This window comes from Sceloporus occidentalis, unplaced genomic scaffold (assembly GCF_023333645.1).
Source record: "Sceloporus occidentalis isolate IW3139 unplaced genomic scaffold, rSceOcc1.0.p SCAF_22, whole genome shotgun sequence".
Lineage (NCBI taxonomy): Eukaryota > Metazoa > Chordata > Lepidosauria > Squamata > Phrynosomatidae > Sceloporus > Sceloporus occidentalis.
In genome coordinates this window covers 3619249-3642236 of record NW_028317002.1, presented here as the reverse complement: position 1 = coordinate 3642236, position 22988 = coordinate 3619249, and the positions used below count along the sequence as shown (strand labels likewise).

At 38.4% G+C, this 22988-nt stretch overlaps 1 protein-coding gene across 1 annotated transcript in view; it reads left to right on the top strand.

Annotated features, from left to right (window-relative positions):
* The window catches only part of LOC149300898 (sarcoplasmic/endoplasmic reticulum calcium ATPase 3-like), an 83537-nt gene that overhangs the window by 874 nt on the left and 59675 nt on the right, over positions 1–22988 (top strand). The gene's annotated exons all lie outside the window — the stretch shown is intronic.

Below are 22988 nucleotides of genomic sequence, written 5' to 3'. Positions count from 1 at the left end.
TTGAAGTAAAGTTGGATACTAGCGTCTAGGTACTTGGTACTTGGAGGAACTCATGGCCCATGCGCTTATAAAAAAGACATTATTCAGAGTAGCAAATATTATAATGTAATCTTAAATAATGGTGCTCATTTTAAAAGTGGATAATAGGTCGCCCAAGTACTCAATTCGCACATCAGTTTTGAAATACAGGTAAAGTGTTAGGTTGTTGTGTGTCAAATGTCCCATAGGGATTTTATTCACTAAAGGAAGAGTTGGCAAGAGAGTTTGCGGGGTGCTTGCATGTCAGTATTCATCAAGAAGGGCCACTACTAGCTGGTACTTATTATTAGAAGGGCTTACTTGACCTCTAAGATGCATCATTTAAGGGGTGAAAAGTATTTTAAGAGATCTCACTCATTTACATGTACATTATACCAAGCCTGATGAGCTCTTCCCACAGAAGAAGTTCACTGGGGTTGGCTCTTCATAGCGTACAGTGAGGTGGAGGAGTTGAAACCACAACTGTCCTGTCAGCTCTCTTTAGTGAATAAACCTCATAGACCTCTACAAATGGGCCATCTGGTCAACCTATTGTAGGCAGCAAGGGAGAATCTGATTTTCTACATTAACCAATGCCCATTTTATTATCGTATAAAGTTTGACCTGAGCGGTTACATAGGGACCTGCTACTCACTCATCATTATAGTAACACATTCAATAAATAATAATAAACCCCTTTGAGTCAGTTAGCTGAGTTATCTAACAGATACATATATATATATATATATATATATATATATATATATATATATATCTATCCCAATAACAAAAGTGAGACGTTGAGTGGTTTCTCTTATTTTCCACAGATTTCTAGTCAGACTTCATTCAGGAGGCCCCATTTCCAGAAACATGTTGTTCAGATAAATGAATTCAGATAAAGGTTACTAAAACAGAGTGTGGGTTTCAGGATATACAAAAGGGATCTCAATGTGTATAGTTTGGAATCATTTAAATACATAAGGTAGTTTAATAAAGTACACAAATAAGGTTTATTTAAAAAGGGGAAGAACTGTTAGAACAAGAGGTCATCTAAAACTAGAGGGTCAGAGGTTTAGGAGTAATGTAAGGAAGTTTTACTTTGCTGAAAAGGTGATAGATAAGTGGAACAGCCTCCCATCAGAATTTATGGGGTCTAATTTAAAGATATGTGGCTATCCCAAATCTAAGATTACACCAAGCAACTGATTTAGTCTTGAGTCTTTACAGCTGGAACAACAGGCTGGCTGAATGGGCCATTATCTTATCTCATCTGCCATTACATTCTATGTTTCTGTGTAATCCGAATATTCCGTATGATATCACCCTTAAAGTATGAACATAAAGTTATAAATTGATGTATATGTTTGCAGTGATGTATCCCTAATTTGTTAGCCAGGTTAGGCCCTTTGGAGTTTGTGTGTTTAGGTCACCCTTCAAATAAGCAATATATTGAAAGTACTCATTAATCATGTTGATACCATTCTGATATAATGTTTAGCCATTCTTTTTACCATAAAATCTGATGGAATAGTAGTTGGAGTCTATATTATTATTATTATTATTATTATTATTATTTATTGTTTTATATAGCACCATCGTATTCTGTAGCGCTGTACTATACTATCTAATTTATCCCATGCAAGCCAATCAAGAAACCAGTGTCCAAGGGAGTAACTGGTAAGAGTTCTAAATGTCATGCTTATATAGGGATTGTAAAGCAGGCCATAACAGATACCTAGTAGCAGTTTACATTTATTTCTGTTTACTTTCATAATACGGATCACATACAACTTTCCCCTTTTATTAGTAAGTATTATTACTTGCCTTATGTTCGGTCCAAATGTTTACTTCCTCTGATATTTTGTATCTTGCTACCAAACCACTATTATTCCCAGCCAGCCTCCTTGCCAAAAGAATAATGATATTTATTGTGCAGGCGTTTAGCCTGCTCTCTGACTAATGCACAAATGCTGTCAATCTCACTACGTGTGTTCCAGATATAATGAAATATGAACATTGTGCTAAAAATGTGCTTTTTTGCCAATTAGTGCATTTAGCCCTTTAATGCACTAATAAGGGATGGCTGTTTTATAGAAGAACAACGCTACAGAATAAATAATATACAGAATAAACCTCCAAGTGTATAGGGCGTATAATTATCACAGTATTGTAAATTTTGTTAATTAAGTGCAGCATGTCGGAAATGTAGCACGTCATGTCCCTGAGGCGTTGCTACAGGGAACTTTGGATGCGATGTGGATTTGTTCTGTAAGTAACCATGGGCTAACAGACATGACCATTTATGGCCTTTTCATATTCTGAGGTTCTTATTAAAGTATAGTAGCTCTTTCAATAAAATGCAGAACAATGCCTGGATGGTCCCTTAAGCTCTAAATCGAAACTCTCATCAAGAGTGCGTAATTTCCTGACAGGTACACTCAGGTGGCTCAGTGTTTCAGGCTAAAAGGCCATCCCACCTATTCTTAAAGAAAGAGTTGCCAGACATGCTGCTAGGTGGGCTTGGCACTGAGAGACACCTAGGCAATATTAGGGGGAAATTCAGAATATGGTCCACTTTGACCTACCTTTTATTATCACGGTCTACTATTTTAGAATGACTCTCTGACAGAGACACTTTGTGTCAGAACATGTGTTGAGAATTTAGGTAGAAAGTAGAATTTTACCAATTTGCACTTTCCGAATAATCCCCTATTGAGAGTTATGTACAACATTAAGGTGTCGGAAGGACACAATAGGCACAGTGCTTGCAACACTGCTATATAACTGCCTGCCTGAATACATATAGATGCAACACTGCGGCTTAGGGTGCTATGGAAGCAATACCATTTGTGTGCAAAATTTTATATATATATTCATACATAATATGCGCCGTATTATATTATGGTGGGTTTGTACTATTTTTGCGTGACAGCACTTATATACTTTTTGCAATACTTTTTCAATTGAGACACCTTTATACATAGCCCCCATTGTCAGGTGCAGTGCCTAAAAGCAGATGGCCTGTTTGTTTCTTGCAAAAAGAGCCGTCAATCATATTTTTTTGCATTTATACAGATTGTAAATTCCATGTTAAAGAAAAAAAGGCCCTGGAGTTGATTGGAGAAACTGCACTAGATCAAGCTTAGGGCAAAATGCAGAATGTAACAGAAAGAATTCTGTTCTTTAACCTGAAAGAAACCATAGGTCCAGGGGCTAGGCTCAATAGGAAATGATTACTCTGCGAGTATGGGAATGTCCTCAAGGCCCATACTGGCCATCTGGCATTCCGGCAGATGCCTGGTAGGGCCTCATACTTACCTATACTGGTGCTCCAGTGGCAGATCGGTCCTTCGTATCCAGATGGCAGATGCATTTATGTCATTTGGTGGCTGCTGGCCTTAAAGTGATAAGGTCGCCTAGTCATCCCCAGTCTGCCCCTGTCTTCGTTCCAACATTAGTTAAACAGGAACCAATAAATAATCTAACAACCCTATTTAACCATGTACTCTACTTGATTTTATTCTAAATGCCAAGTTCCATGACACCCAGGACAAGTCAATTGCTCCCCTTTAACTGAAACCCTGTAAAACCTGTAAAATTTATTTTTATCCATTGTCTTATCAAATATGTTTCAATGTTTTTTTTTCTTTTTAAAAGGTTTTGACATCAACTAATTTGTTTTATTATTTAATATTTCCTTACGTGATCTGATTTTCTCAGAATGTTATACACATATTACCAAGACATACCGCATTTTAATATAATTACATCATATTACTTATCATTCACAAATGGGTTAAACAGCAGTAGACCGTGAAATGTTTTGGAACATTAAGAGAAGTTCATGCTGTGCATTTACTTGTCTGATTTTTCATACAGGCATGTGGGATCAGATAACAGATGACTGAATGGCAAAATCAAACTGTAAATATTAGCCAGGCCGGAGTAAGCCTTTGCAAAGATGGTTGAAATTAACGGGTCGTTACCTAGGGACCATCACAGCATGGATCCATACTGGCCATACTCGGTTCAGCTTATATACCACTGGTTACTCCTGGTGTCAGACTTCTGCAATGGCCTGTTAATAATGTAGCCGAAATAAATTAGGCAGATAACAAACCCAGTGTGCCCTGTTGAGTTCTGCCCAACACATTTATAGACAGGGAATGCAATAACTATAAAAGGAATAATGGGGTTGGCGGTATTCAGAGGTCAATGTATTTGATGGCTTTCCATATAGAAAAATGTAAAGTATTTGGACCCCCCCCCCATATCAAGCCAATGTATACAGGAGGTCGTTGGTGCAAAGATTAAGCGCATAGAGAATCCCTATTGTGTACGAGTGATAGGTCTATATTTTCATATGCAGTATAAACATCTTACTCATGAAGATTATATCTTAATTCAAATGAACAGATACAAATTCCAGGGCAGAAGGGTGACGTTCTTTATTTAGAATCGGGGCCTAGGACCAAGGCACTGTGTATTATTAGAGATAAACACTCAGAACATTACCATAGATCAAATTAAAAGAAAGTATTCAATGATAACAGTACAGTAACCTGTACTTCATTTCAGTGCCACTAGTAATCCAAAAAGAATAAACATCTTGAGTTTGATTACAGTAGATTAACTGAAGATCCATTACAAACTGTAGTATATGTATATATACTTCGAATCACATGTTGTGAATCCAAATTTCCACGTCTTTTCCTCTACCAACCCACAACTGGGTGTTTTGCAGTTACTTTAATTTGCTTGTTAAACAATTGCCACATGTCCTTCTTTAGGAAGGCTAGTGCCTTTTTCCTCCCCTGATGTCCCTATTTTCCAGTTGCTCATGTTGTTTGGTTAGTATGAATGTATCAAAATATTGTATAGCTGTACGTGACGCAGTAATGTGTAGGCATACACAATGGTTATTAATAAAATTGTGCAATAGCAATCATTGATAACTTGGTGATCCATTGCAGCCTTACAAGCCATTCAAATGATATGTGGCTGTGTTTCATAACAATAAATCCTATAGAAGCAATATGGGGTTACCAGCAGTTTTAGTGAAACGTTTTTTGTAAGGGCTTTTATAATCATAGCAACAAATTGCAAGGTCCAAATAGCAGTAGCATTCCCTTGGTTGATATGGTAATAAAGCCACATTGAAAAACACATTTGATTAAAAACCGAACTTAAGGACAGAAGTGGCAGTTTATTGCCAAGAAGCTATTCTAAATAATGATGCATATTAAAGTACTTCAATATGCATTATTTGAAAGTTTTAAAACATATATAAATGACTTGCATTAGGAAGAAGCTGCAGCTCCCTCATACGTGGTCTGACTATTCTTGAAGCAGCCAATCAATGACAGGGAAATGTTGCTATTGAAAATACTTTACAAGAAGTACATCATAAAAATACACAGTAAAGTGCATATGATGGCTGGAGTGTCACTTTTATCCACAAATTGCACTTTACAGCCAAAAAAGCCTTATTGCAGGAAATATAAGTTCCATTGAAACATATGGATGATTGATTAACTTGTGAAACACATTGATCACCAATATTTCTCGTATGGCTCCTCATTGAGTGTTCATGTTTGGGGCAAAATGGAGCAGAATTGTTAACTGCTTCGGCAACATAGTGGCAGAAATAGAAGTGATAGGACTGGGTATTTGCTTCCTAATTTAATGGTACTGGTATCTTATTAAACCTTGGCCCTTTTCCAACAGCTCTTGTTGCTATAGTTTAACAGACAAAACTCTAATACAATTCTAATTCCTGCTTGAAGCTCTGAATGGTATATCGTCCTTTATGGGATGAGCTTGTGTCTGATACAAATATCATAGACAAGCATCAGAATGTTGCATCTATGCTCCTCTGGGGTGTCTCTGTGGTGTCCCCTGTCATGGACTGAAGACAAGACTGTAATGGAGTCCAGAAACCATTTTCACAGTTAATTGCAGCTAGAGTTGTTGAAAAAGGTTAGCACACAAATTAACATAATTATTTATTACAAAAAATAAACTACATTAGTCATTTTTTTGAGTTAATTCCAGTTTACTAAAATGGTTTTCATAATTGTTCGACATAATCATGATCTAATACAGTTTACATGATTCACGTAAACTCTGTTTGATTCTAGACGCTTTATTAATTTCATTTGGGGAGCTTTCCAAGTATATAAAAAAATCTGGATAAAACAGTGGATTTTTACTTCCCGAGTACATTTATTAAACAGTTATTTTTATCCTTGTTTTTGCTTTTTGCGTCATGCTGAGCTATTTTTGTGAGATTTTTTTTTTCTTCACTGTGGGGAAATTTTTGCTTTTGAAGAAGCTCTTCTAAAGGGAATTTCTTACCCAGAATGTGTGGTCCTCACCACCTCTCCTTGGGACCACAAAAATAAACTTTTTCATAATTATCTTCAGAATTCTTCTGGTTGCTCTAAGGACACTAATGGCCACATTTTTTTTATACAGGCCAGTGAAGAAAATGGTGTTCAAATATGTGGTGCTTAGCCAGATATACTCAGATGCTTAGTTAGATCACTGCAAAGCTGCTCCCCCCTTTATGGCAGGCAGGTCCACTGCGCATGCACTTGTAATACCTCTTTTAATGCTTCCCTAGTAGAATGAGAGAAGGATGGGTGATTGTGACAAATTTAAACTGGAGGAGAACATGAAGGAAAATGTGCCTGATGGAGTATAGGGGGTATTATTATACTTCCAAAATCCTAAAAACAAGAGACTACCAGCGAAACACTTAGTAGCAAAGGAGATATATATTTAATGGGTTTATAAAATGGAACATATTTAATTTTGACAGTTCATGTCTCAGTATAGTCATCATGAAAATATTATTGCTGAATATTATATATATCGCTGAAATAATAATAAGCTGTATTTTATTTCCTTATCCAGCCTCCCTGATTATTTCCATAAAGTTTGCCTCTCTAAACGTTCGTTCCATGTCTATCTGGCACATTTCCTTATTCATAGGCTATAGAAACAATGGGAGTGAGTAGCCACTTTTTTTGCATTTGCCAATTTACTTATAAGCAAAAGCTCAGATGACATTTGGCTCTAGAACTAGTGTCTTATTTTCATTGCAAATTAGCAAGGGATATATTCAATAAATATAATGTATTATTGGGATCAAGATTTTGTATTGATTCCTTCAAAAATGAATGGTACCTTTTTGATATGAGAAAACACAACCATTGCACATAAATAGTGGACTAATGTTCTCTTGAATCTTGACAAAAATATGAAAAATTACAAGATGGGTAGACAAATGATCATTCTGCGCTTAACAAAAAGTCTACCTTCTAACCCTTAGTCTGGGGATGTAAGGGCAAATCTATTCCCCCATTTGATGAAGAATAGGCTAAACACTATTCTCAACAACATTTTAGTATAATATTACCCAAATAAATTAAATATCTATGTAAAAAAAACCAGCAGTAAAATATATTTTTGAAAGTATGCACCAAAAGTGGTACATTAGAAAAAATCTTCACATTTTTTCTAAAGTATTGTATTAGAAATAGTAGACACTTGGCAACTGCTGTCGTATGTGGAAAAGTGTTGGTATACACTTGTGTAATAGGCAAACCAAAAAAAATGGAAAACAAAATACTCCCAAAGTCTTCCAGTCTTGTTGTTCTTGTATGAGTTATGCCCTTATCAAAAGTTCAGCATTCAGATGATGATCCTAGGATGACCCTTCAATTTGAAATAAACCACAAGCCCCCTAGGAACCACATTAATTAACGCATTCGGTACATTAATTTCTTTTGACCACAACCAAAGAAAAAGAAAAAAAAAACAATGATTTACCTCTTGATAGTAATGTTGAAAATAAAAATAATATAAAATGTAATGATAATGTTTGCCCTTTAAACACAGATGTCCGTAGAATGTACTCAATCAAAAAACTCTATAAATAGAGTTTTTATGATTTTATAAATCCAACCCTTTTTGGGTAGTTTCAGTAGCCGAACAAGCCAGTGGTCAAGGTGTACAGTAAAAGGCCATGGTGTTGCCCTGTAAGGGGGTAACCAAAACATAGATTGCTGGAAGCAAGTCTGCATTATTCTTCTATATGTCAAAGGACCCAGGTACTTCACATCTGCTCATAGATGGACACGTGTCCAAGGCTAGCTGTACGGACAAAATGTGCCTGGAGCTGTGACGTTAGGTCATCAGGAGATTTGTGATTGCTCAAAACTCTTTATAAATAACGTGCATTAATACAGAAATATGTAAAAAAATAAAGATTTCCTGACTCATACTTCAGTTGCCCACAGCACCCACCTCCAGAGCCCTCACTCAGATGTAAAAATATCTGAATCACAAACACTTCATTTTATTTATTTTTTTTTGCCAGGTATTGGCTGCTGCAAGAGATGTGCGGATAATTGATGAGTACAATAGGCTTGATGGCTTCAGGGTTTAAATATGTAATCATCAGCCACATCATTTATCTAAATCACCATTAGGTTGTGTAACAGTCCTTATTTAAATGAGTAATATGGCATTGAACAAAAAAACTGCTGATCGCATTTGAAAAGCTATTTAGGTGTCTTAAGTGGTTTTGAACAGTTTTTTTTAAAGTTGTTAATAGTTTCTTAAATTGTCAGTGTGGGTAGAATGTATAAAAACGTTTAATCCCACACCCAGATCAAAATGACATAATTTGCTTTAATGAAATAGATCACTTTTTAACATTTCTGCTTAATGTACCATTAACAAGTTAATGTTACTTTATAAATCATACACTGGCTTAGATTGTGTGTATTGTATTGAACAATAGTAGAAACTTTTTTTTATTACAATATGAGTTACTTAGTCAAAATCAAAATTAAATAGATTACATATTACTGTTTATTAACTTGTTCCTAGCTGAAATCAGCCAGCAGAAGTAAGGAATGGAGGTAAATTGGTGACTTGTCAACCTGTTTAAATATGTAATCTAGAGTTAAGAGAGAGAATAGCACACAGAGCGGAATTTCATAGTCACTTGTGCCAACACATTGATTTAGATGAACATAAACTGTGCTGCCATCGCACTGACATTTTGGGTTTTTCCTTTTTACCAACATGCCAGCTCTTTTGGTGGCACATGAAACATTTACCTATTTTGCCTTTTTCTGAATCAGTTTGGTGCCCCATAGCTGTTTGCTGACACAGCACACTGTTCTGACATATAGATTGTACCTTGTGAATACTGACATTTATACGTTATCTATAAAAAAATCCCGTAATGATGGGTTACCGTATAGCTTTAGCTCTAACTCTTTGGTTGGCATCAATGAAGAAAGCACCATTATAACCCAAAAGTACAATAGTGGGGCACCCAGTAGTTCTAGAGATGGATTTGTAATTGGATCCTGAAAAACTACAACTACTCGCATTCTTAGGAAAAAGGTGTGATGGAAATCAGTGCTAACTGTTAAATGTTTCAAGTAGCACATTAGAGTAACAATATAATGATAATTAAAGTAGTCCCAACACACACACTATCTTTGTCTTCTAAGGGTCTTTTTCTCTGTTTTCTGTACCATAAACTAATGTGATGTGGTCCAGGGTTTGTGTCTAAAAATATTCTATTCGCAACATATACATTCATGAATTTTTATGTGTATCTTTTACCTTTTACGTATCTTGCAGCTAGAGTAGAGTGCAGAATTTAAACATGGCATATCTTAGCACAGCTTTTATAGATTAATTATATTGTAATTTAGGATTTGTTTCTAATATCGTGCTTATAAGAAACATTTTGACGCAGATGCTTTAGAGTGCTCCAGCTTGGACCAGTGCAAATTAACTGATTTATTTAGTGTTCCACTGATGTATAATGAGCTGGAAACTTTCTAAAACAAATATTCGGCCCATGTCACTTGTAATAAGGAAAAATACCATAAGCTGGGTCAGTGTGCAGTCACCCCATACCTGTGTTAAACCAACAGAGGCTATTGGATGACTTTGCCATGTGCTGATACATTAATTATTTATTATCTAATTAGGATTCTTCTCATGTGCAGGAGTTTACAAAGGGTTTTGTGGAAGAGTTTGTAGGACATTCACAGTACATGGTAAAGGGGCCATAACTTAGAGGGTCAACTTTCCTAGGTGCTGCAGGTTGGGGAGGGGGTGGCCTGGAGCTTATGCCCCTGTTTCTCCTTGTGCTTCTCTCCACTTATGGAAGTGAATATTACATCAGCTCAAGAAGCCTCAGTCATTGCCCAAGGTACCAAAATTCTTTGTTGTGGTTCTGCGTGATATGGAATGTAATTTGGTCCGTCTTTGTAGCATTTCAGAACTGGTGCAATGCTGAAAGCCGTCACAGCATTTGTCTGTGCCATATTAATGTCTAACAACCCTTCCGCAAATCTGTAATCATACCTCTCAACCAATGTTCCCTCTAATTTTTCTTAGGTGGTGTGCGCAGAAAATTTCTCTTGTGCAACTATTTTCCCAGAGCCAAAATTTTGTGCGCACAATATGCTTCTGCAAATGTTACATTTAAATTGTTATTCTATATTTTTGGTACAGCTCGCTCATGGTTAATAACACTACATTATAGTGTGATAATGTAGTATTAGTTTACAAAACAGTATTACTTACTGTAATGTTTTTTTAAAGGTGAAATTCTCACTGCATAAGTAAATTATGAGCGAATCACGAGTGGAGGCTCCAGGCCGCATAAAGGATAAAAAAAAATTGGGAAAAACTATTGTGCGCAGGGGCGTACCTAGAGTATTTGGCACCTGGGGCGAATCCTGTATGTGGGACCCACACACACACACACACACACACACTCTTTAAAACTGCACAACTTCTATCGTTAGGCAAACATTGACAGGGGTACAGCATAACTTATCATTATTTACTAATGCAGACATTGACGGTGGTACAACATAACACCTATCACTATATACTGAAGCAGACATTGATTGTGTTACAGCATAACTGCTATCATTATATACTGAGGTAAACATTGACCGTGGTACAGCATAACTGCTATCATTATATAGTGAGGCAAACATTGACAGTGGTACAGCATAACTGCTAACATTATATACAGAGGCACACATTGACCGTGGTACAACACAGCACCTATCACTATACATTGAGCCAGACATTGACAATAATGCAGATTAACCCCAATCACTATATACTAAGCCAAACATTGATGTGGTGTAGGCCTACCACTTTAGTGTCTGGCCTAGTATGTATGTATATATATATATATATATATATATGTGTGTGTGTATATATAAATTTAGCATTCACTTGACTGAAACCGAAAATGACGACCCCACACATACCTTTAAAAACAAAAAAAACACTTTTATTAAAAGTAACACACAGGTTCTAGCATATGTACTGGTTGGGGATGATAGGAGTGGGATTGCTGTTAGCAATCATATATATATATATATATATTAATATTGTTATCGAATTTTTCTGTCCAATTTTGGTGTGTTACTTACTTTTAATAAAGGTGTGGTTAACATACCAAAATTGAACAAAAAAATATAATTGCTAACAGCAATCTCACTCCTATCATGCTCAGGCAGCCAGTACATGCTGGAACCTGAGCATGATAGGATTATGATTACAGCCTCCCTATGCCATGCTATCCCCCCCACACACTTACACATCCATGCTATCACACACACACACACACACACACTCATTCACAAACATTCAGTTTAAACTACACCATAACACCCATCACTCTCACACACTTACTAATTCACTCTCACAGAATGTTTTCCTACCTGTCACTTTTCCTCCTCTTCATTCTTCCTCTTCTGTGTCCTGTCCTTCCAGTGCAGTGGAGGCGGAGGGTGTGGCTTCAGTGCTGTGCGCCGGGATATGACATCAAATCCCGACGCACAGCATCAGTTGCCGCACGCATCGCAAGGGAGCAGGATCGGAGGTCTGCATTAACAGACTTCCAGCTCCCTTGATTTTATTTTTTTTTAAGACGGTTAGAGGGAGATCCTTGACATTACTGTCCGTCTCTGGAGGGGTGCCGTGCACACAACCAGTAGCAGACCGCCCCCCCCCCCCCGTTCGGTAAGCTACTGGTTGTGCACACAATTTGCGCGCGCACACAAGCGCACAGCTTAGAGGGAACACTGCTCTCAACTGTCCTGTTTTACCTGGGACAGTCACAATTTTCAGGCATAGACCTGCTGAGCTGTCCCTCTGATATTGCCTTACTGGCTCAGGGAGCTGTAAATTGATGAAGGTCCCCACCCAAAGCCTCGACTACATACAGTATGGCATTTTTTTAGATGTAGAAATATAATTTAGTAAAAATATTTTTAGTTGAGTCAGCATTTAGCTGACATTGATGCCAGTCACTAAGAATTATCCCCAAGATCTATTTTTGTATGTAAGTCCCCAAAATAGCAATAGTCTTAATTGGCAACCTTGAAATAAACCTCAGCGTTTTCCTGGAATCTTGTGGTCTGGTAAGGAATATAGTTTTAATGTGTTAATACACAGTTTTCATTTTAATTGGTTAAGTGGAAGGGAAATGAAAACCATATAACTTAAAGGAGCGCCTGTATCTATAAATGAACCCTAAAGATCTGTGGAATATATGGTCAAACCACAGATCTTTGGAGAAACTGTAGAGCAAAACTTTTGACGAGGTCCTGAAAAATGGCAGAACAGATTAGACTATAGTACAATGACATTATTTTCCTTGACCTAAAGGTTTATTCTACTTTAAAATAAAAACTCTGTACTGGTCTTCCAGTAGGCAGGAGGCATATTCACCAGCTTTGTCCCTTTTTATATAGAAACTCTAACGGATACATAGTAGTCAGGGCGAAATGACTCCTACAGTATTTCAACAAGATGCACAAGGGCAATACGTAATTTGCGTAAGTGAATGGCCTTGTTTTAATTACAACACCTATGACTGGCAATTGTAAACATTAAGGATCAAGTTGACCCAAGAACACCTTTTAGACAATACATTTCATTTCTAGTTATTAAGAGTTTAGCAATCTATTCTCGGTAGAGTCACTCTCTTTCGCTTTAATGCATTTTCCATAATCAAGGCAGAAATCTACCACTATGCAATGTACACCTTTTAATTTATGTTTTAAATAGATGTGTTTCTTGAATGAGAATAATAAAAACACCTCTTTCAGTAAGATTCTTCTTACCTTGAGTGTTTCCATGGTAACGGCAAATCTGTGTATGTTGTCGTGAACAGCTAATCCCTTATTTTTAAATACAATCCAGTTTTCTGCAAACAGTATGCAGGGGTATAGGATGACAATTAGCCACAAAAAAATGTTGAGTCTAGTTACACTAAATACTCAGTGCCACAAAATACACAAAACTGTCATGCAAATTTCCAAAATGCTGAACCTAATCTGATGCCATCTGTCTTTTTAGGTTGTTGGCATATCATCTGTTCTTTAAATGATGTATTAAAACACACACACATCTGGCCGGGTCCCTACCTGTTCCTTATAAAAAAAAAACAAAAAAACCCACATATTTATTATAGGTATAACTAGCACGATAACCTATTGATTTCAGGAAAGGCATAGCCCATGTTCAAGGTTAACCTGGTTCCCTAAAGTATGGTATATGTTGTTTCAAACAATTTAAGCACACTCTATGCAATGTTTGGCAATTAATTATGTTTTACAAATACTCATTTGGTTTATATGTTTGCTCGCCTTCTTTGAAATGTATGCTTATTATACCTGATGATGTAATAAGAGTCTAATATCCAGGGCTTGTCCTAGGTCAAACAGCACCTCAGGCAAAAATTAGCATTATGTTCATACACAATGATTGTGTGTTATTCCGGTTTAATTATTGTAAACACAATTATCTGCGTTACCTTGCTGTTCTGAAACAATGTTATGACATTTAAGGCTCTGGAACACTGAGATGCACTCATATCCAGAAAACGTTAGTAGGTCTTAAAAAGATGGGGCATCAGGGGAGAAAGAGGTGTTCAGGAGTCCCAATAGGGGGGTCTACCATAGTGAATGCTGACGCCACTTTGGACCTGTCTTCAAAGGTAGGGCCTGGCACTCCCCTGATTCAGGAAACCCTGTGCTACCACTTAAAAATTATAATAATACAAATTTAGAATAATAATAATACAAATATTAGAAAAGTTAAGTAGTTCTGCTGGGGGCTTTGCAAGTAGCAGATATGAACAGGCTATTGATTAAAATTGAGAACAGCATTTAGTGTGTACAGAATGCAAGGTTTTCCACAGTTATTCTGGTAGCTTTTATTAAGCAGTAAAACAGGTAGAACAGGGTGTGGTGAGAACAGGGTGAGCTGAGAACGTGAATGTGTTTGATTTTCCTGCGTGCCCCAAATACAAGTAATGTTTACATCCTGCATTCGCTTCATACCCTTTGATGACATACATGTCAGCACCAAATTATTATTATTATTATCCTTTATTTATATAGCGCCAACAGTTTACGCAGCGTTGTTTTCCACCTGTTTTAACTTATTTTTTATTTTTAAAATATACATTTTTAAATACATCAGTACATTCCCAGTTTTCAAGCAAATATTTTGATATACATATATTATTTGCCGCTACGGGCGCTGTTCTTCAGATGAAGGTAGAAACCGTTAGTAACCATTACTGCAGAGTCCCCCAATGTAACGGTTTCAATGAATGAGATTTACATAGACCTCAAAGTTTTTTTGGGGCGGGGGGCATGGGAGAGATCTCTCTTTCATACCTTCATGTTCCTTTTTTCTAATGTTCTTAATTTTTGGCATCTATGAAAGTATCATGGGGCTCCTCAATGAGTTAATTTATAGTAGTGTGGGTTTTAAACTGATGGATATTTATTCATAAATTACTGTGCTGTTGTTTCCATAAATATCTATCATAGGGGTCATGATTAGGGATGAAAATTGGAGTCAAAACTGTAGGAATCTTGCCATCATGACTCTAATCCTGCTCGCAGAATGCAGATGAGGGAACTATGTGTACAATGCCAGGTCCGCCTGCTTTTGTAGCTTAATTTAATTGAGGCAGAGTGATCCACGGTCCTCTTAGGACAACGCTCATTGGGATCACGCAAGGGATCACACGATCCTGCGTTAGATGCACAGATGCTGCCTCTAAATGGTAAATGACTGGTTGTCAGCTTTATGAAATGGCTCCCTCATTTATTTTATTGCTTTCATGGAAAGCTGAATCTGTTAGCTTAGAAAATGTTTCACATGCTATTTACTTTTTTTTTTTGCAGAAAAGTTTTAATAAAACAAGTATACCAAAAAATAGCTTTGTTTCTAAGACGTCTCTTCATGTTGCCTTTATGTTTCCATTTATGTCTTCCGCTATCATATGGGGACATGAACTACAAAATCCTGATTCTCTTAAACCCCCCAAATGATTTGTAGCGGCCTTGGTAGTAACATATTGCTATCTATGTGACATCTGTAGGGTTAGCAGAGCTAAATAAAATGTTAAACATGAATCTACCCCAGTAAGTGTGATCCATAGAAGGGAACTGTGTAGATGTTGTAATACACAGCACTATACATACTATATGTATTGTTCCAATGTTTATTGGAGAAGAACAAAAACGGGTTGCTCAGAGTAACTAAAAAATATGCAAGTGTCCATAAATAACCAAGTGGTCCTGTAATATTCTGGTTTGTGATCTCTGACGCATACATAGTCCACTAAACTGCCAGGGTTACCAGTACATGGAACAAGGAGAGACTAACATGCAAAGGACTTGATTTTCTTACAAATGTAAGAAAATAAAGTCTTACAAAAAACAACATAAGACTGTTCATTTCACAGACTGCTGCTTGCACAGGTCTGTCTAACCAACTGTATATTTAAGTGCTATAAATATTGTGGATTATGGCCCATAAAGAATAATGCCAGTTAGGTTGCAGATGATTAATGCCAAATAATAAACCCCAGTGATATCTGGTTAACTAAGTAACTATATGTTTCTTTTGCAAATAATTGACACAATTTACCTTCCCTCGATGTATTTTTTTTTGCAAATGCTCTGAAAAATACCCCTCGTCTTGTAATCGGGGTCGTCTTCTAATCAGACCTCAAATGAGTTCTGACTATTAGACTAAGATCCAGATCCCCCGCACCGCTGTAGGGGACCTGGATCCTCCTGTATGGTAACCTCAGCTGCTGCCGGCGTCTATCACCGAGCGCCGGCGAAAGTGCCGGCAGCAGCCGAGGTTGCATACGCGCGTACCTTCCTGCTCCTGGGATAGCCCGCCCACTGCGGGGAAGCAGAGCCGGTTGGGGAGATCGCTGCAGGACCGGGACCCGGCGGCACTGTGCCGTCCCAAAGCAGATCCGGTAGACCTCTTCAATTCGAGGCGGGGCCTAGCGGGGTCACACAGCGTCATGCTGAAATCCCGTGAGAGCTGCAGCAAGCGCCTGCTGAGGCATCGCGGTGAGTGAAGTGCCTGAGTATATTAGTGTCTGGGTAGGTAGGTAAGTGTAAGTGTCTGGGTGGGTATATTAGTGTCTGGGTATGTAAGTGTCCCCCTATATGCCACTCTGTCCCATGATATGCCTTTTAACCCCCTATATGCCAGAGTGGCATATAGGGGGTTAAAAGGCATAACATGGGGCAGAGTGGCATATAGGAGGGTATAAGGCATGCCTGGGGCAGATGTGCATAACAGGCGGCGGATGAGCATAACTGGGGGCAGGTTGGTAAATAAAAGGAAATTAAAAACAAAAAAAAAATAGACATGAATTATTATTTACTAGTAAAACTTTTTTCCTATAGGGTCATCTTATAATCAGACTTTTTCTTTTTTTCCTAAATTAATATTCAGATTTTGGGGGGTCGTCTTATAATCGAGCAAATACGGTACTTTAAAATGTATGTGTGCAGCTACTAGCTATGGCTTATTTAAGTTTATATATGTATATCTCCTCTGTGAAAATGATAAACAGTACCGTTGAAACATTTGGGTTTACTTCGAAAGGTCCTTGTTTTAGAAAGAAAAGCAAAATTTTGTCCATTAAAGTAATATGAAATGGATCAGAAACAGTGTAGACATTGTTAATGTAAGTTCTTATAGTAGCTGGAAATGGCTGATTTTTAATGGAATATCTTTATAGGCGCACAGAAGCCCTGTTATCAGCAACCATCACTCCTGTGTTCCAATGGCACGTTCGCTAACCCAAGTTTAAGGTTAAAAGGCTAATTGATCATTAGAAAACCCTTCTGCAAGTGTGTTATACAGCTAGAAATTCCCTTGTTTTCCACGAAAACAGCTATGTGACCCCAAAGTTTTGAACGGTAGTGTACGTCCTAAAAACTGTCTAATGTGGTTATCTTGCTTACATCATTGTTTTAATATAGAAATTACAACATGCCTGAAATGAAGTGATGATGTCAGACATTTGAAACTCCGTATCACTGAGCGATGTGCTAATTAGAACCAAGGGACCCTTGCACATTACTTACTATCAATTAATGAGTCACATTTGCATGGTATTTAAAGGAAAATATGTTATTCTAGTTAATTTAAGTGCTTGTCGTACCATAAGTTAAGTGGTTGCTGAGAAACATGACGTGGTGGGTACCTCTGTGCGGAGTTTAGTTATCCAGCTGCAGCTGAACATCACATACTTTTTTAAATATGACCTTAAAAGCAGTGACATACTTCCACCGCACTAACCCTGGCCTGGGGCAGTGCACCTGTTCTTCTTGCTGACAGCGTGATATGATGTCATATTCCAGTGCTCCATCTGTTAAGGCACCAGGTACACGGATGATGTTCTGGCTAGACAGATTCCCCTAAAGTGTATATGGGTTAGTTGGGGAGATCAGATATCTCTCTTGTAACCAGCCGTTTAGCAGTAGTATATTTGTCTCCTGGTGGCAAAACAAAGAAGTGAATAATCTATTACTTTTAGGATTGCTGGTTTGAATCTTGTGGTTCCCAACAGATACTCTCTTCAAGTCAAGGTCATCTCTATTAATAAGCTTGAAATGAGAATCATCTTTATAGGTGTTATGTATTAAATTGTCATGAAAGCTCAATATGTATAGATTGGGGGAAAGAAGAGAAAGAGGTGATGGAAACGTTTACATGCTTAAAGTAATTTAACAAAGTAAAGCTTATTTTAATGGAGGGAAATGCTACAACAATCGGTCATTATCTAAAACTAAGGGGTAGAGGTTTAGATGTAATGTAAGAAAGTTTTACTTGTGCTGAGAGGGTGGTAGATAGATGGAACAGCCTTCCATCGGACATGGTAGAGGCTAATACACTGTAGGCCTAAATCTATCCTGAATCTAACACAAGATCAACGACTGATTCAGATCTGAGAAGATCTAGATGATCTAGAGAGGGAGACTAGAGGGGCTGAATGGTTCTTTATCTCCAGTCACATTGCGTTTTTTTCTATGTTGGTCAATCTAGGCGAGATTACACAACTGCTTAGAAGACATATAGCCCTCCTGTTACCAATCTACTAAAAAATAAGAGAGGCAGTGAGTCAATGCCCACCAGGTACCTCTAATCTCTTGCTGTGTTTTATCACTTTGTGATAATCTATTTCTAGATACCGAGGAGGGCACATCAGGCTAATCTTCTGTTTGTTTAAAGCCTTTTCCATGTTAGACTGCCTGGGCAGGTTAACCTTATGCAAAGTCCTGACTCCTAGATGGAAAGATTTCAAGTGCTTTTTTTTACTTTTTATTTTACATTGGAACTTAGGGGTTTGGAACAACATAGTGACCAAAATGCTCCTTTTCCAACTGTGTGGGTTTTCACATCCCAAACTACCACTTTTACCTATTTTAGACATTTCCCCGGGGGATTTAGTGGAAATCTTCTTTTTTTTTCCGTTTCCATATTTCAAGGGAAAACAAAGCACTCCTTCAGGTTTTTTTTTTTTTTTTTAACAATTTGAATGAAGGATAGTTCATGCAATGCTGCTATAAGCTTGATAAGGCTTTTGAAACTTTTTCCACTGGCTTCAGCCAAACCAATTGTTGAAAGGAGGGATAAACAATCACGCTGACAGAAATCTGACTTTCCAAGGGAAAAAGAAAAGCCAAGCCAGACAAGAGTGTTTCCTGCAGTCGCTGCCAGCTGGTATGGTAGCCTGTGTGTGAGTCCGTGAGGACTGCAGACTGTGCCGTGGCAGCGTAATCTGTGACTCTCTCGGAATGCGGCTAGGCAAGCAATGCTGATGTGGGATCTGGACTGAAGCCTGGGGAATCCCTTTGTCTGCCATGAGGGGAACCCCAGGCTACAGCAATTCTCGCCCACACCCCCTTTCTCTTTTCTAAACTTATACATGAGGAAGACAAAGGAGGGAATCCTGAGGAAATGGCTCATTATAAGTAACCAAGTTATTAAGGTTTTGCTGCTGTGGAAAATGTTCTGCTACCCAAGAGGTTAAGTCCCAGGTCTCCTTTTTGCTGGAGAGTTCAGACTCCAGACTGCGTGACAGGCCTTAGCTTTTTCTGCCCTTATAAAACCGGTTTTGGGGGATAAGGAGGACTTTAAGGAGAACTTTTCTCTCTAGGGCTTACCATACATTTTTCCTCTATGGTCTGTAGGTTGACCCCCTCTGACAGAAAGAGCACTTATTATGTAAGGCTTGTCTATTTAGGTCCACATTATGTATACAAAAACCAATATTTCAGGCCACAAAAAAACAACAAAACAGGAACTTCATGGTTCCTTTTAACTGTCTCCTGCAGAAGAGCCGTGCATTTCAGCTACCTGGTGTCCTGTAAACCCTTGGTTTAGTGAAAACACCCTATAGAGGTGGCACTCATAATAATTTCATGCAGTTTTTAAGATGGCTAATTGTCACATTACACCAAGTTCTTTGCCTTTCCATTGGTAACTATCCAAGAGAAGCTCGGGACAAACTTGAGATGCATGAAGCTAGTTCAGCTTGGTGCCGCAACAAAAATAGAGAAAGGAGGCTCACATTTCCTTAAAAAATGACATGTAAACACATTATAAGGAAGCTGTGCATGTATAATTTTCATTGCCTGTCCAATAATAACGTTACTCATAAGAGCATAAGCCTATCCACAATCAGTTATTTCAATTACCGTAATTTAAAGCAGTCCCTGACAGCCCCACTAAATAAGAAAGCACATTAAAGTACTCTGAATGCTTTCATATGCATTCTTTGGAAACGGAAAACAAAGTACTTACCTGAGGAAGAAGCTGTATCTGCCCACCTCCTAGAGCTGGCCAGGGGTAAGTATATTATATGCATGGAGATGTGTCCGTCAGAACAATCTGTGCATTTGTAAAGGGGGACACCATGAAAATGTAAAGGGACCTTGCAGCTATCATTTGCATCTATAGTAAGCATTACGCATGGCTTCAGTTTTTCTTTTCATATGCTTCACAGAGATAAGCCTTTTTCTTTAAATGGCGGATTTTTTGCTGATAGAGACTTTAAGTAATTGGCATACAGGGGGTGATTAAGGTGCTGTTTTGACTTGGCCCATGTCTCAAGGGCTCTGGCAGCTTTGCAGCCCCTATTACCCCTTATCCAGGTAGTCTGGCAGATATAGATAGATATATATATATATGTGTGTGTATATGTATGTTTGGATAAATATATAATATATATATATATATATATGTGTGTGTGTGTGTGTGTAGGTGTATATATATATAATATAATGTTATATTACATTCCCGGTTCCCGGCTCTCTCAAGCTAGCTAGCAGAAACAGGAGGTCCTGCAGTACTGAGGTTTTAACTTGCTACTGCCAGCAGCAGTTTACATAGGAAGTTATTTTAGTTTAATTGAGTTTTAATAGTTTTCAGTGGTTGTCAGCTGTCTGGTCTATGTATCATGGATGATTTTCTAATACTGCCCAGAGAACACCGGGCACAGAACTTATTCCAGGCAGAGTGTGTGCCGCCTTGTCTGTTTTGTCAACATCAAAAGGAAAAAAAAATGTTTGATGACAATAAATGGACAAAGAGCCTTGGTGAAAGCGAGTTAACACATTACAGGTCCCATACCAAGATGATAAAACAATGCTTTTAGAACAGCACATACACTCAAAAATCAGCTTACCAATTTTTGTTCCAAAGGTTTTTGCAGTTAAGCATTAAAGGGGCATGGATCATGCAGCCCATTTTTTATATGTGAGGGTGACCTGTACTCTCACTGAGTATCTCTGCGGTAGAGATCTTCCTTGCCACTGACAGCTCAACTGCTCAAGGGATTAACCCTGTGTGTTCACCCAAGCACTAGTCAAGACTTAGTGTAGGGTGCAAACAGAACTAGGTTTATTGGGAACAGCACAAATATTTATACACACAAACATGATTATATTAGGAGTATAATCCCATTAACTACCAGATAGCCCGGCGCCTCCATCCAGTTCTATGGCCAGCAATGCCCACCCAACAAAGAGGCACTATTTTGGGGTGATTCCGAGAGAGCGGCGTCAATCCGGGGGTACCAATGGAGAGCTCAGGGTCCAAGGATATTATGTTCCAAAAAGGGACTTGATCTGTGTCGGGACCCTGAGCGACAGTGCTGGGAGTGTCCACAGGAATAGTCCATATGTTAGCCAGGCCAGCGTTTCAAAGCTGCCGCTGGGTAAACCCTCGTTCTAAGGATGGGTGATAAAACCGGGTTTCCTAAATGAGCACCCTTTCTGTAACCACCTCTGATTGTGGCCCAGTATAACCCCAAAAGAGCAACTATGTAGGGCAACAGACGCCCTTAGCGACTCACTTCCAAATGTTGGCGGGCATCGCACAATTCCATGGATTTGCAGCTAGGTCCCGGGCAGGTGCACTTCTGCCAAGTTTAGCATTGTCCGCTTTTGCAAATGCATGGGAGACTCCATGCTGAATTTCTCCACCCCTCTAGCTAAGTGCCCTCCAGGAGATGTCCCACAAACACGTCAAGCACGATTCACAACAAAAGTTGTCATATGTTTTATAATATAACATTTTTCTACACTTCCTCTTGAAAGTGTGTTTTGCTATAATAGAATACATGACCAGTTCCTTTAACATCTAACTAAACAAAAGGCTAAATAAATATCAAAATGTAATAACTGAAACATTTTGGCTATCACTGAATTTTATTTACATACTTTACTACTCCCACTTTACAAATTGAAACTGGCACATTATCAGTTTGTTGCAGAGACCAGGGACTTCCTTTATATTTTTTCTATATTTCTGTTTTCTGTCATTTCAGGAAGTCCTGTATAGAGGGTAGGGGTTAGTGCCTACATATTACTTATCAGAAAGTGAGGAGTGCCTGCATATTCTTTTATATCTACAGCCTTGTCAATGTGGCAGCCCCTATAGAATTTAATAATCTGTAAAAATATTTCCGGCAAATTAATGAGGGTTCTGGGTCAATTTTTCATTTAACTTAAATATTTGTTCATGTAAAGCAGTGATGATAACCATACGGCCCTAGAGCCTCCTATAGAACTAACGTCACCGGATCAGTAGTTCAGATTGTTTAAATGCCTTAAAGCACGATCTAGTGCAGGGGTGGGCAATTAATTTTCCCATGGGGCCACATGAGAAATTGGAATGGTTTTAGAGGGCCAGACCAACATACGAAGGCTCCATGCACATTGCCGTAATGGGGCCGTATTCCAGCCGCCCGATTTGCGGCCAGAATACGGCCGCCATTGAAAATGAATGGCGCTGTAATACGGCGCGGTGAGCAACCGGTGTTTCACCCCGTTTTACGGCGCGGCCCCCGTGTCTGCCAATGGAGAGGGGAGCGGTAAGGAGCACTCCCATCTCCTCTCCGCAGCAGCACGCCGTAGTTTCGCCTGGGTTACGGCCCGGGCGAAACTACAGCAGTGTGCATGAGCCCTTAACTTCATTCTACCAATACCTGTATACTGCATACATATACTATCCCTTCTTAAAAAAATGGTAAATGACGAGCGTGGAACGATTGTCCTGGC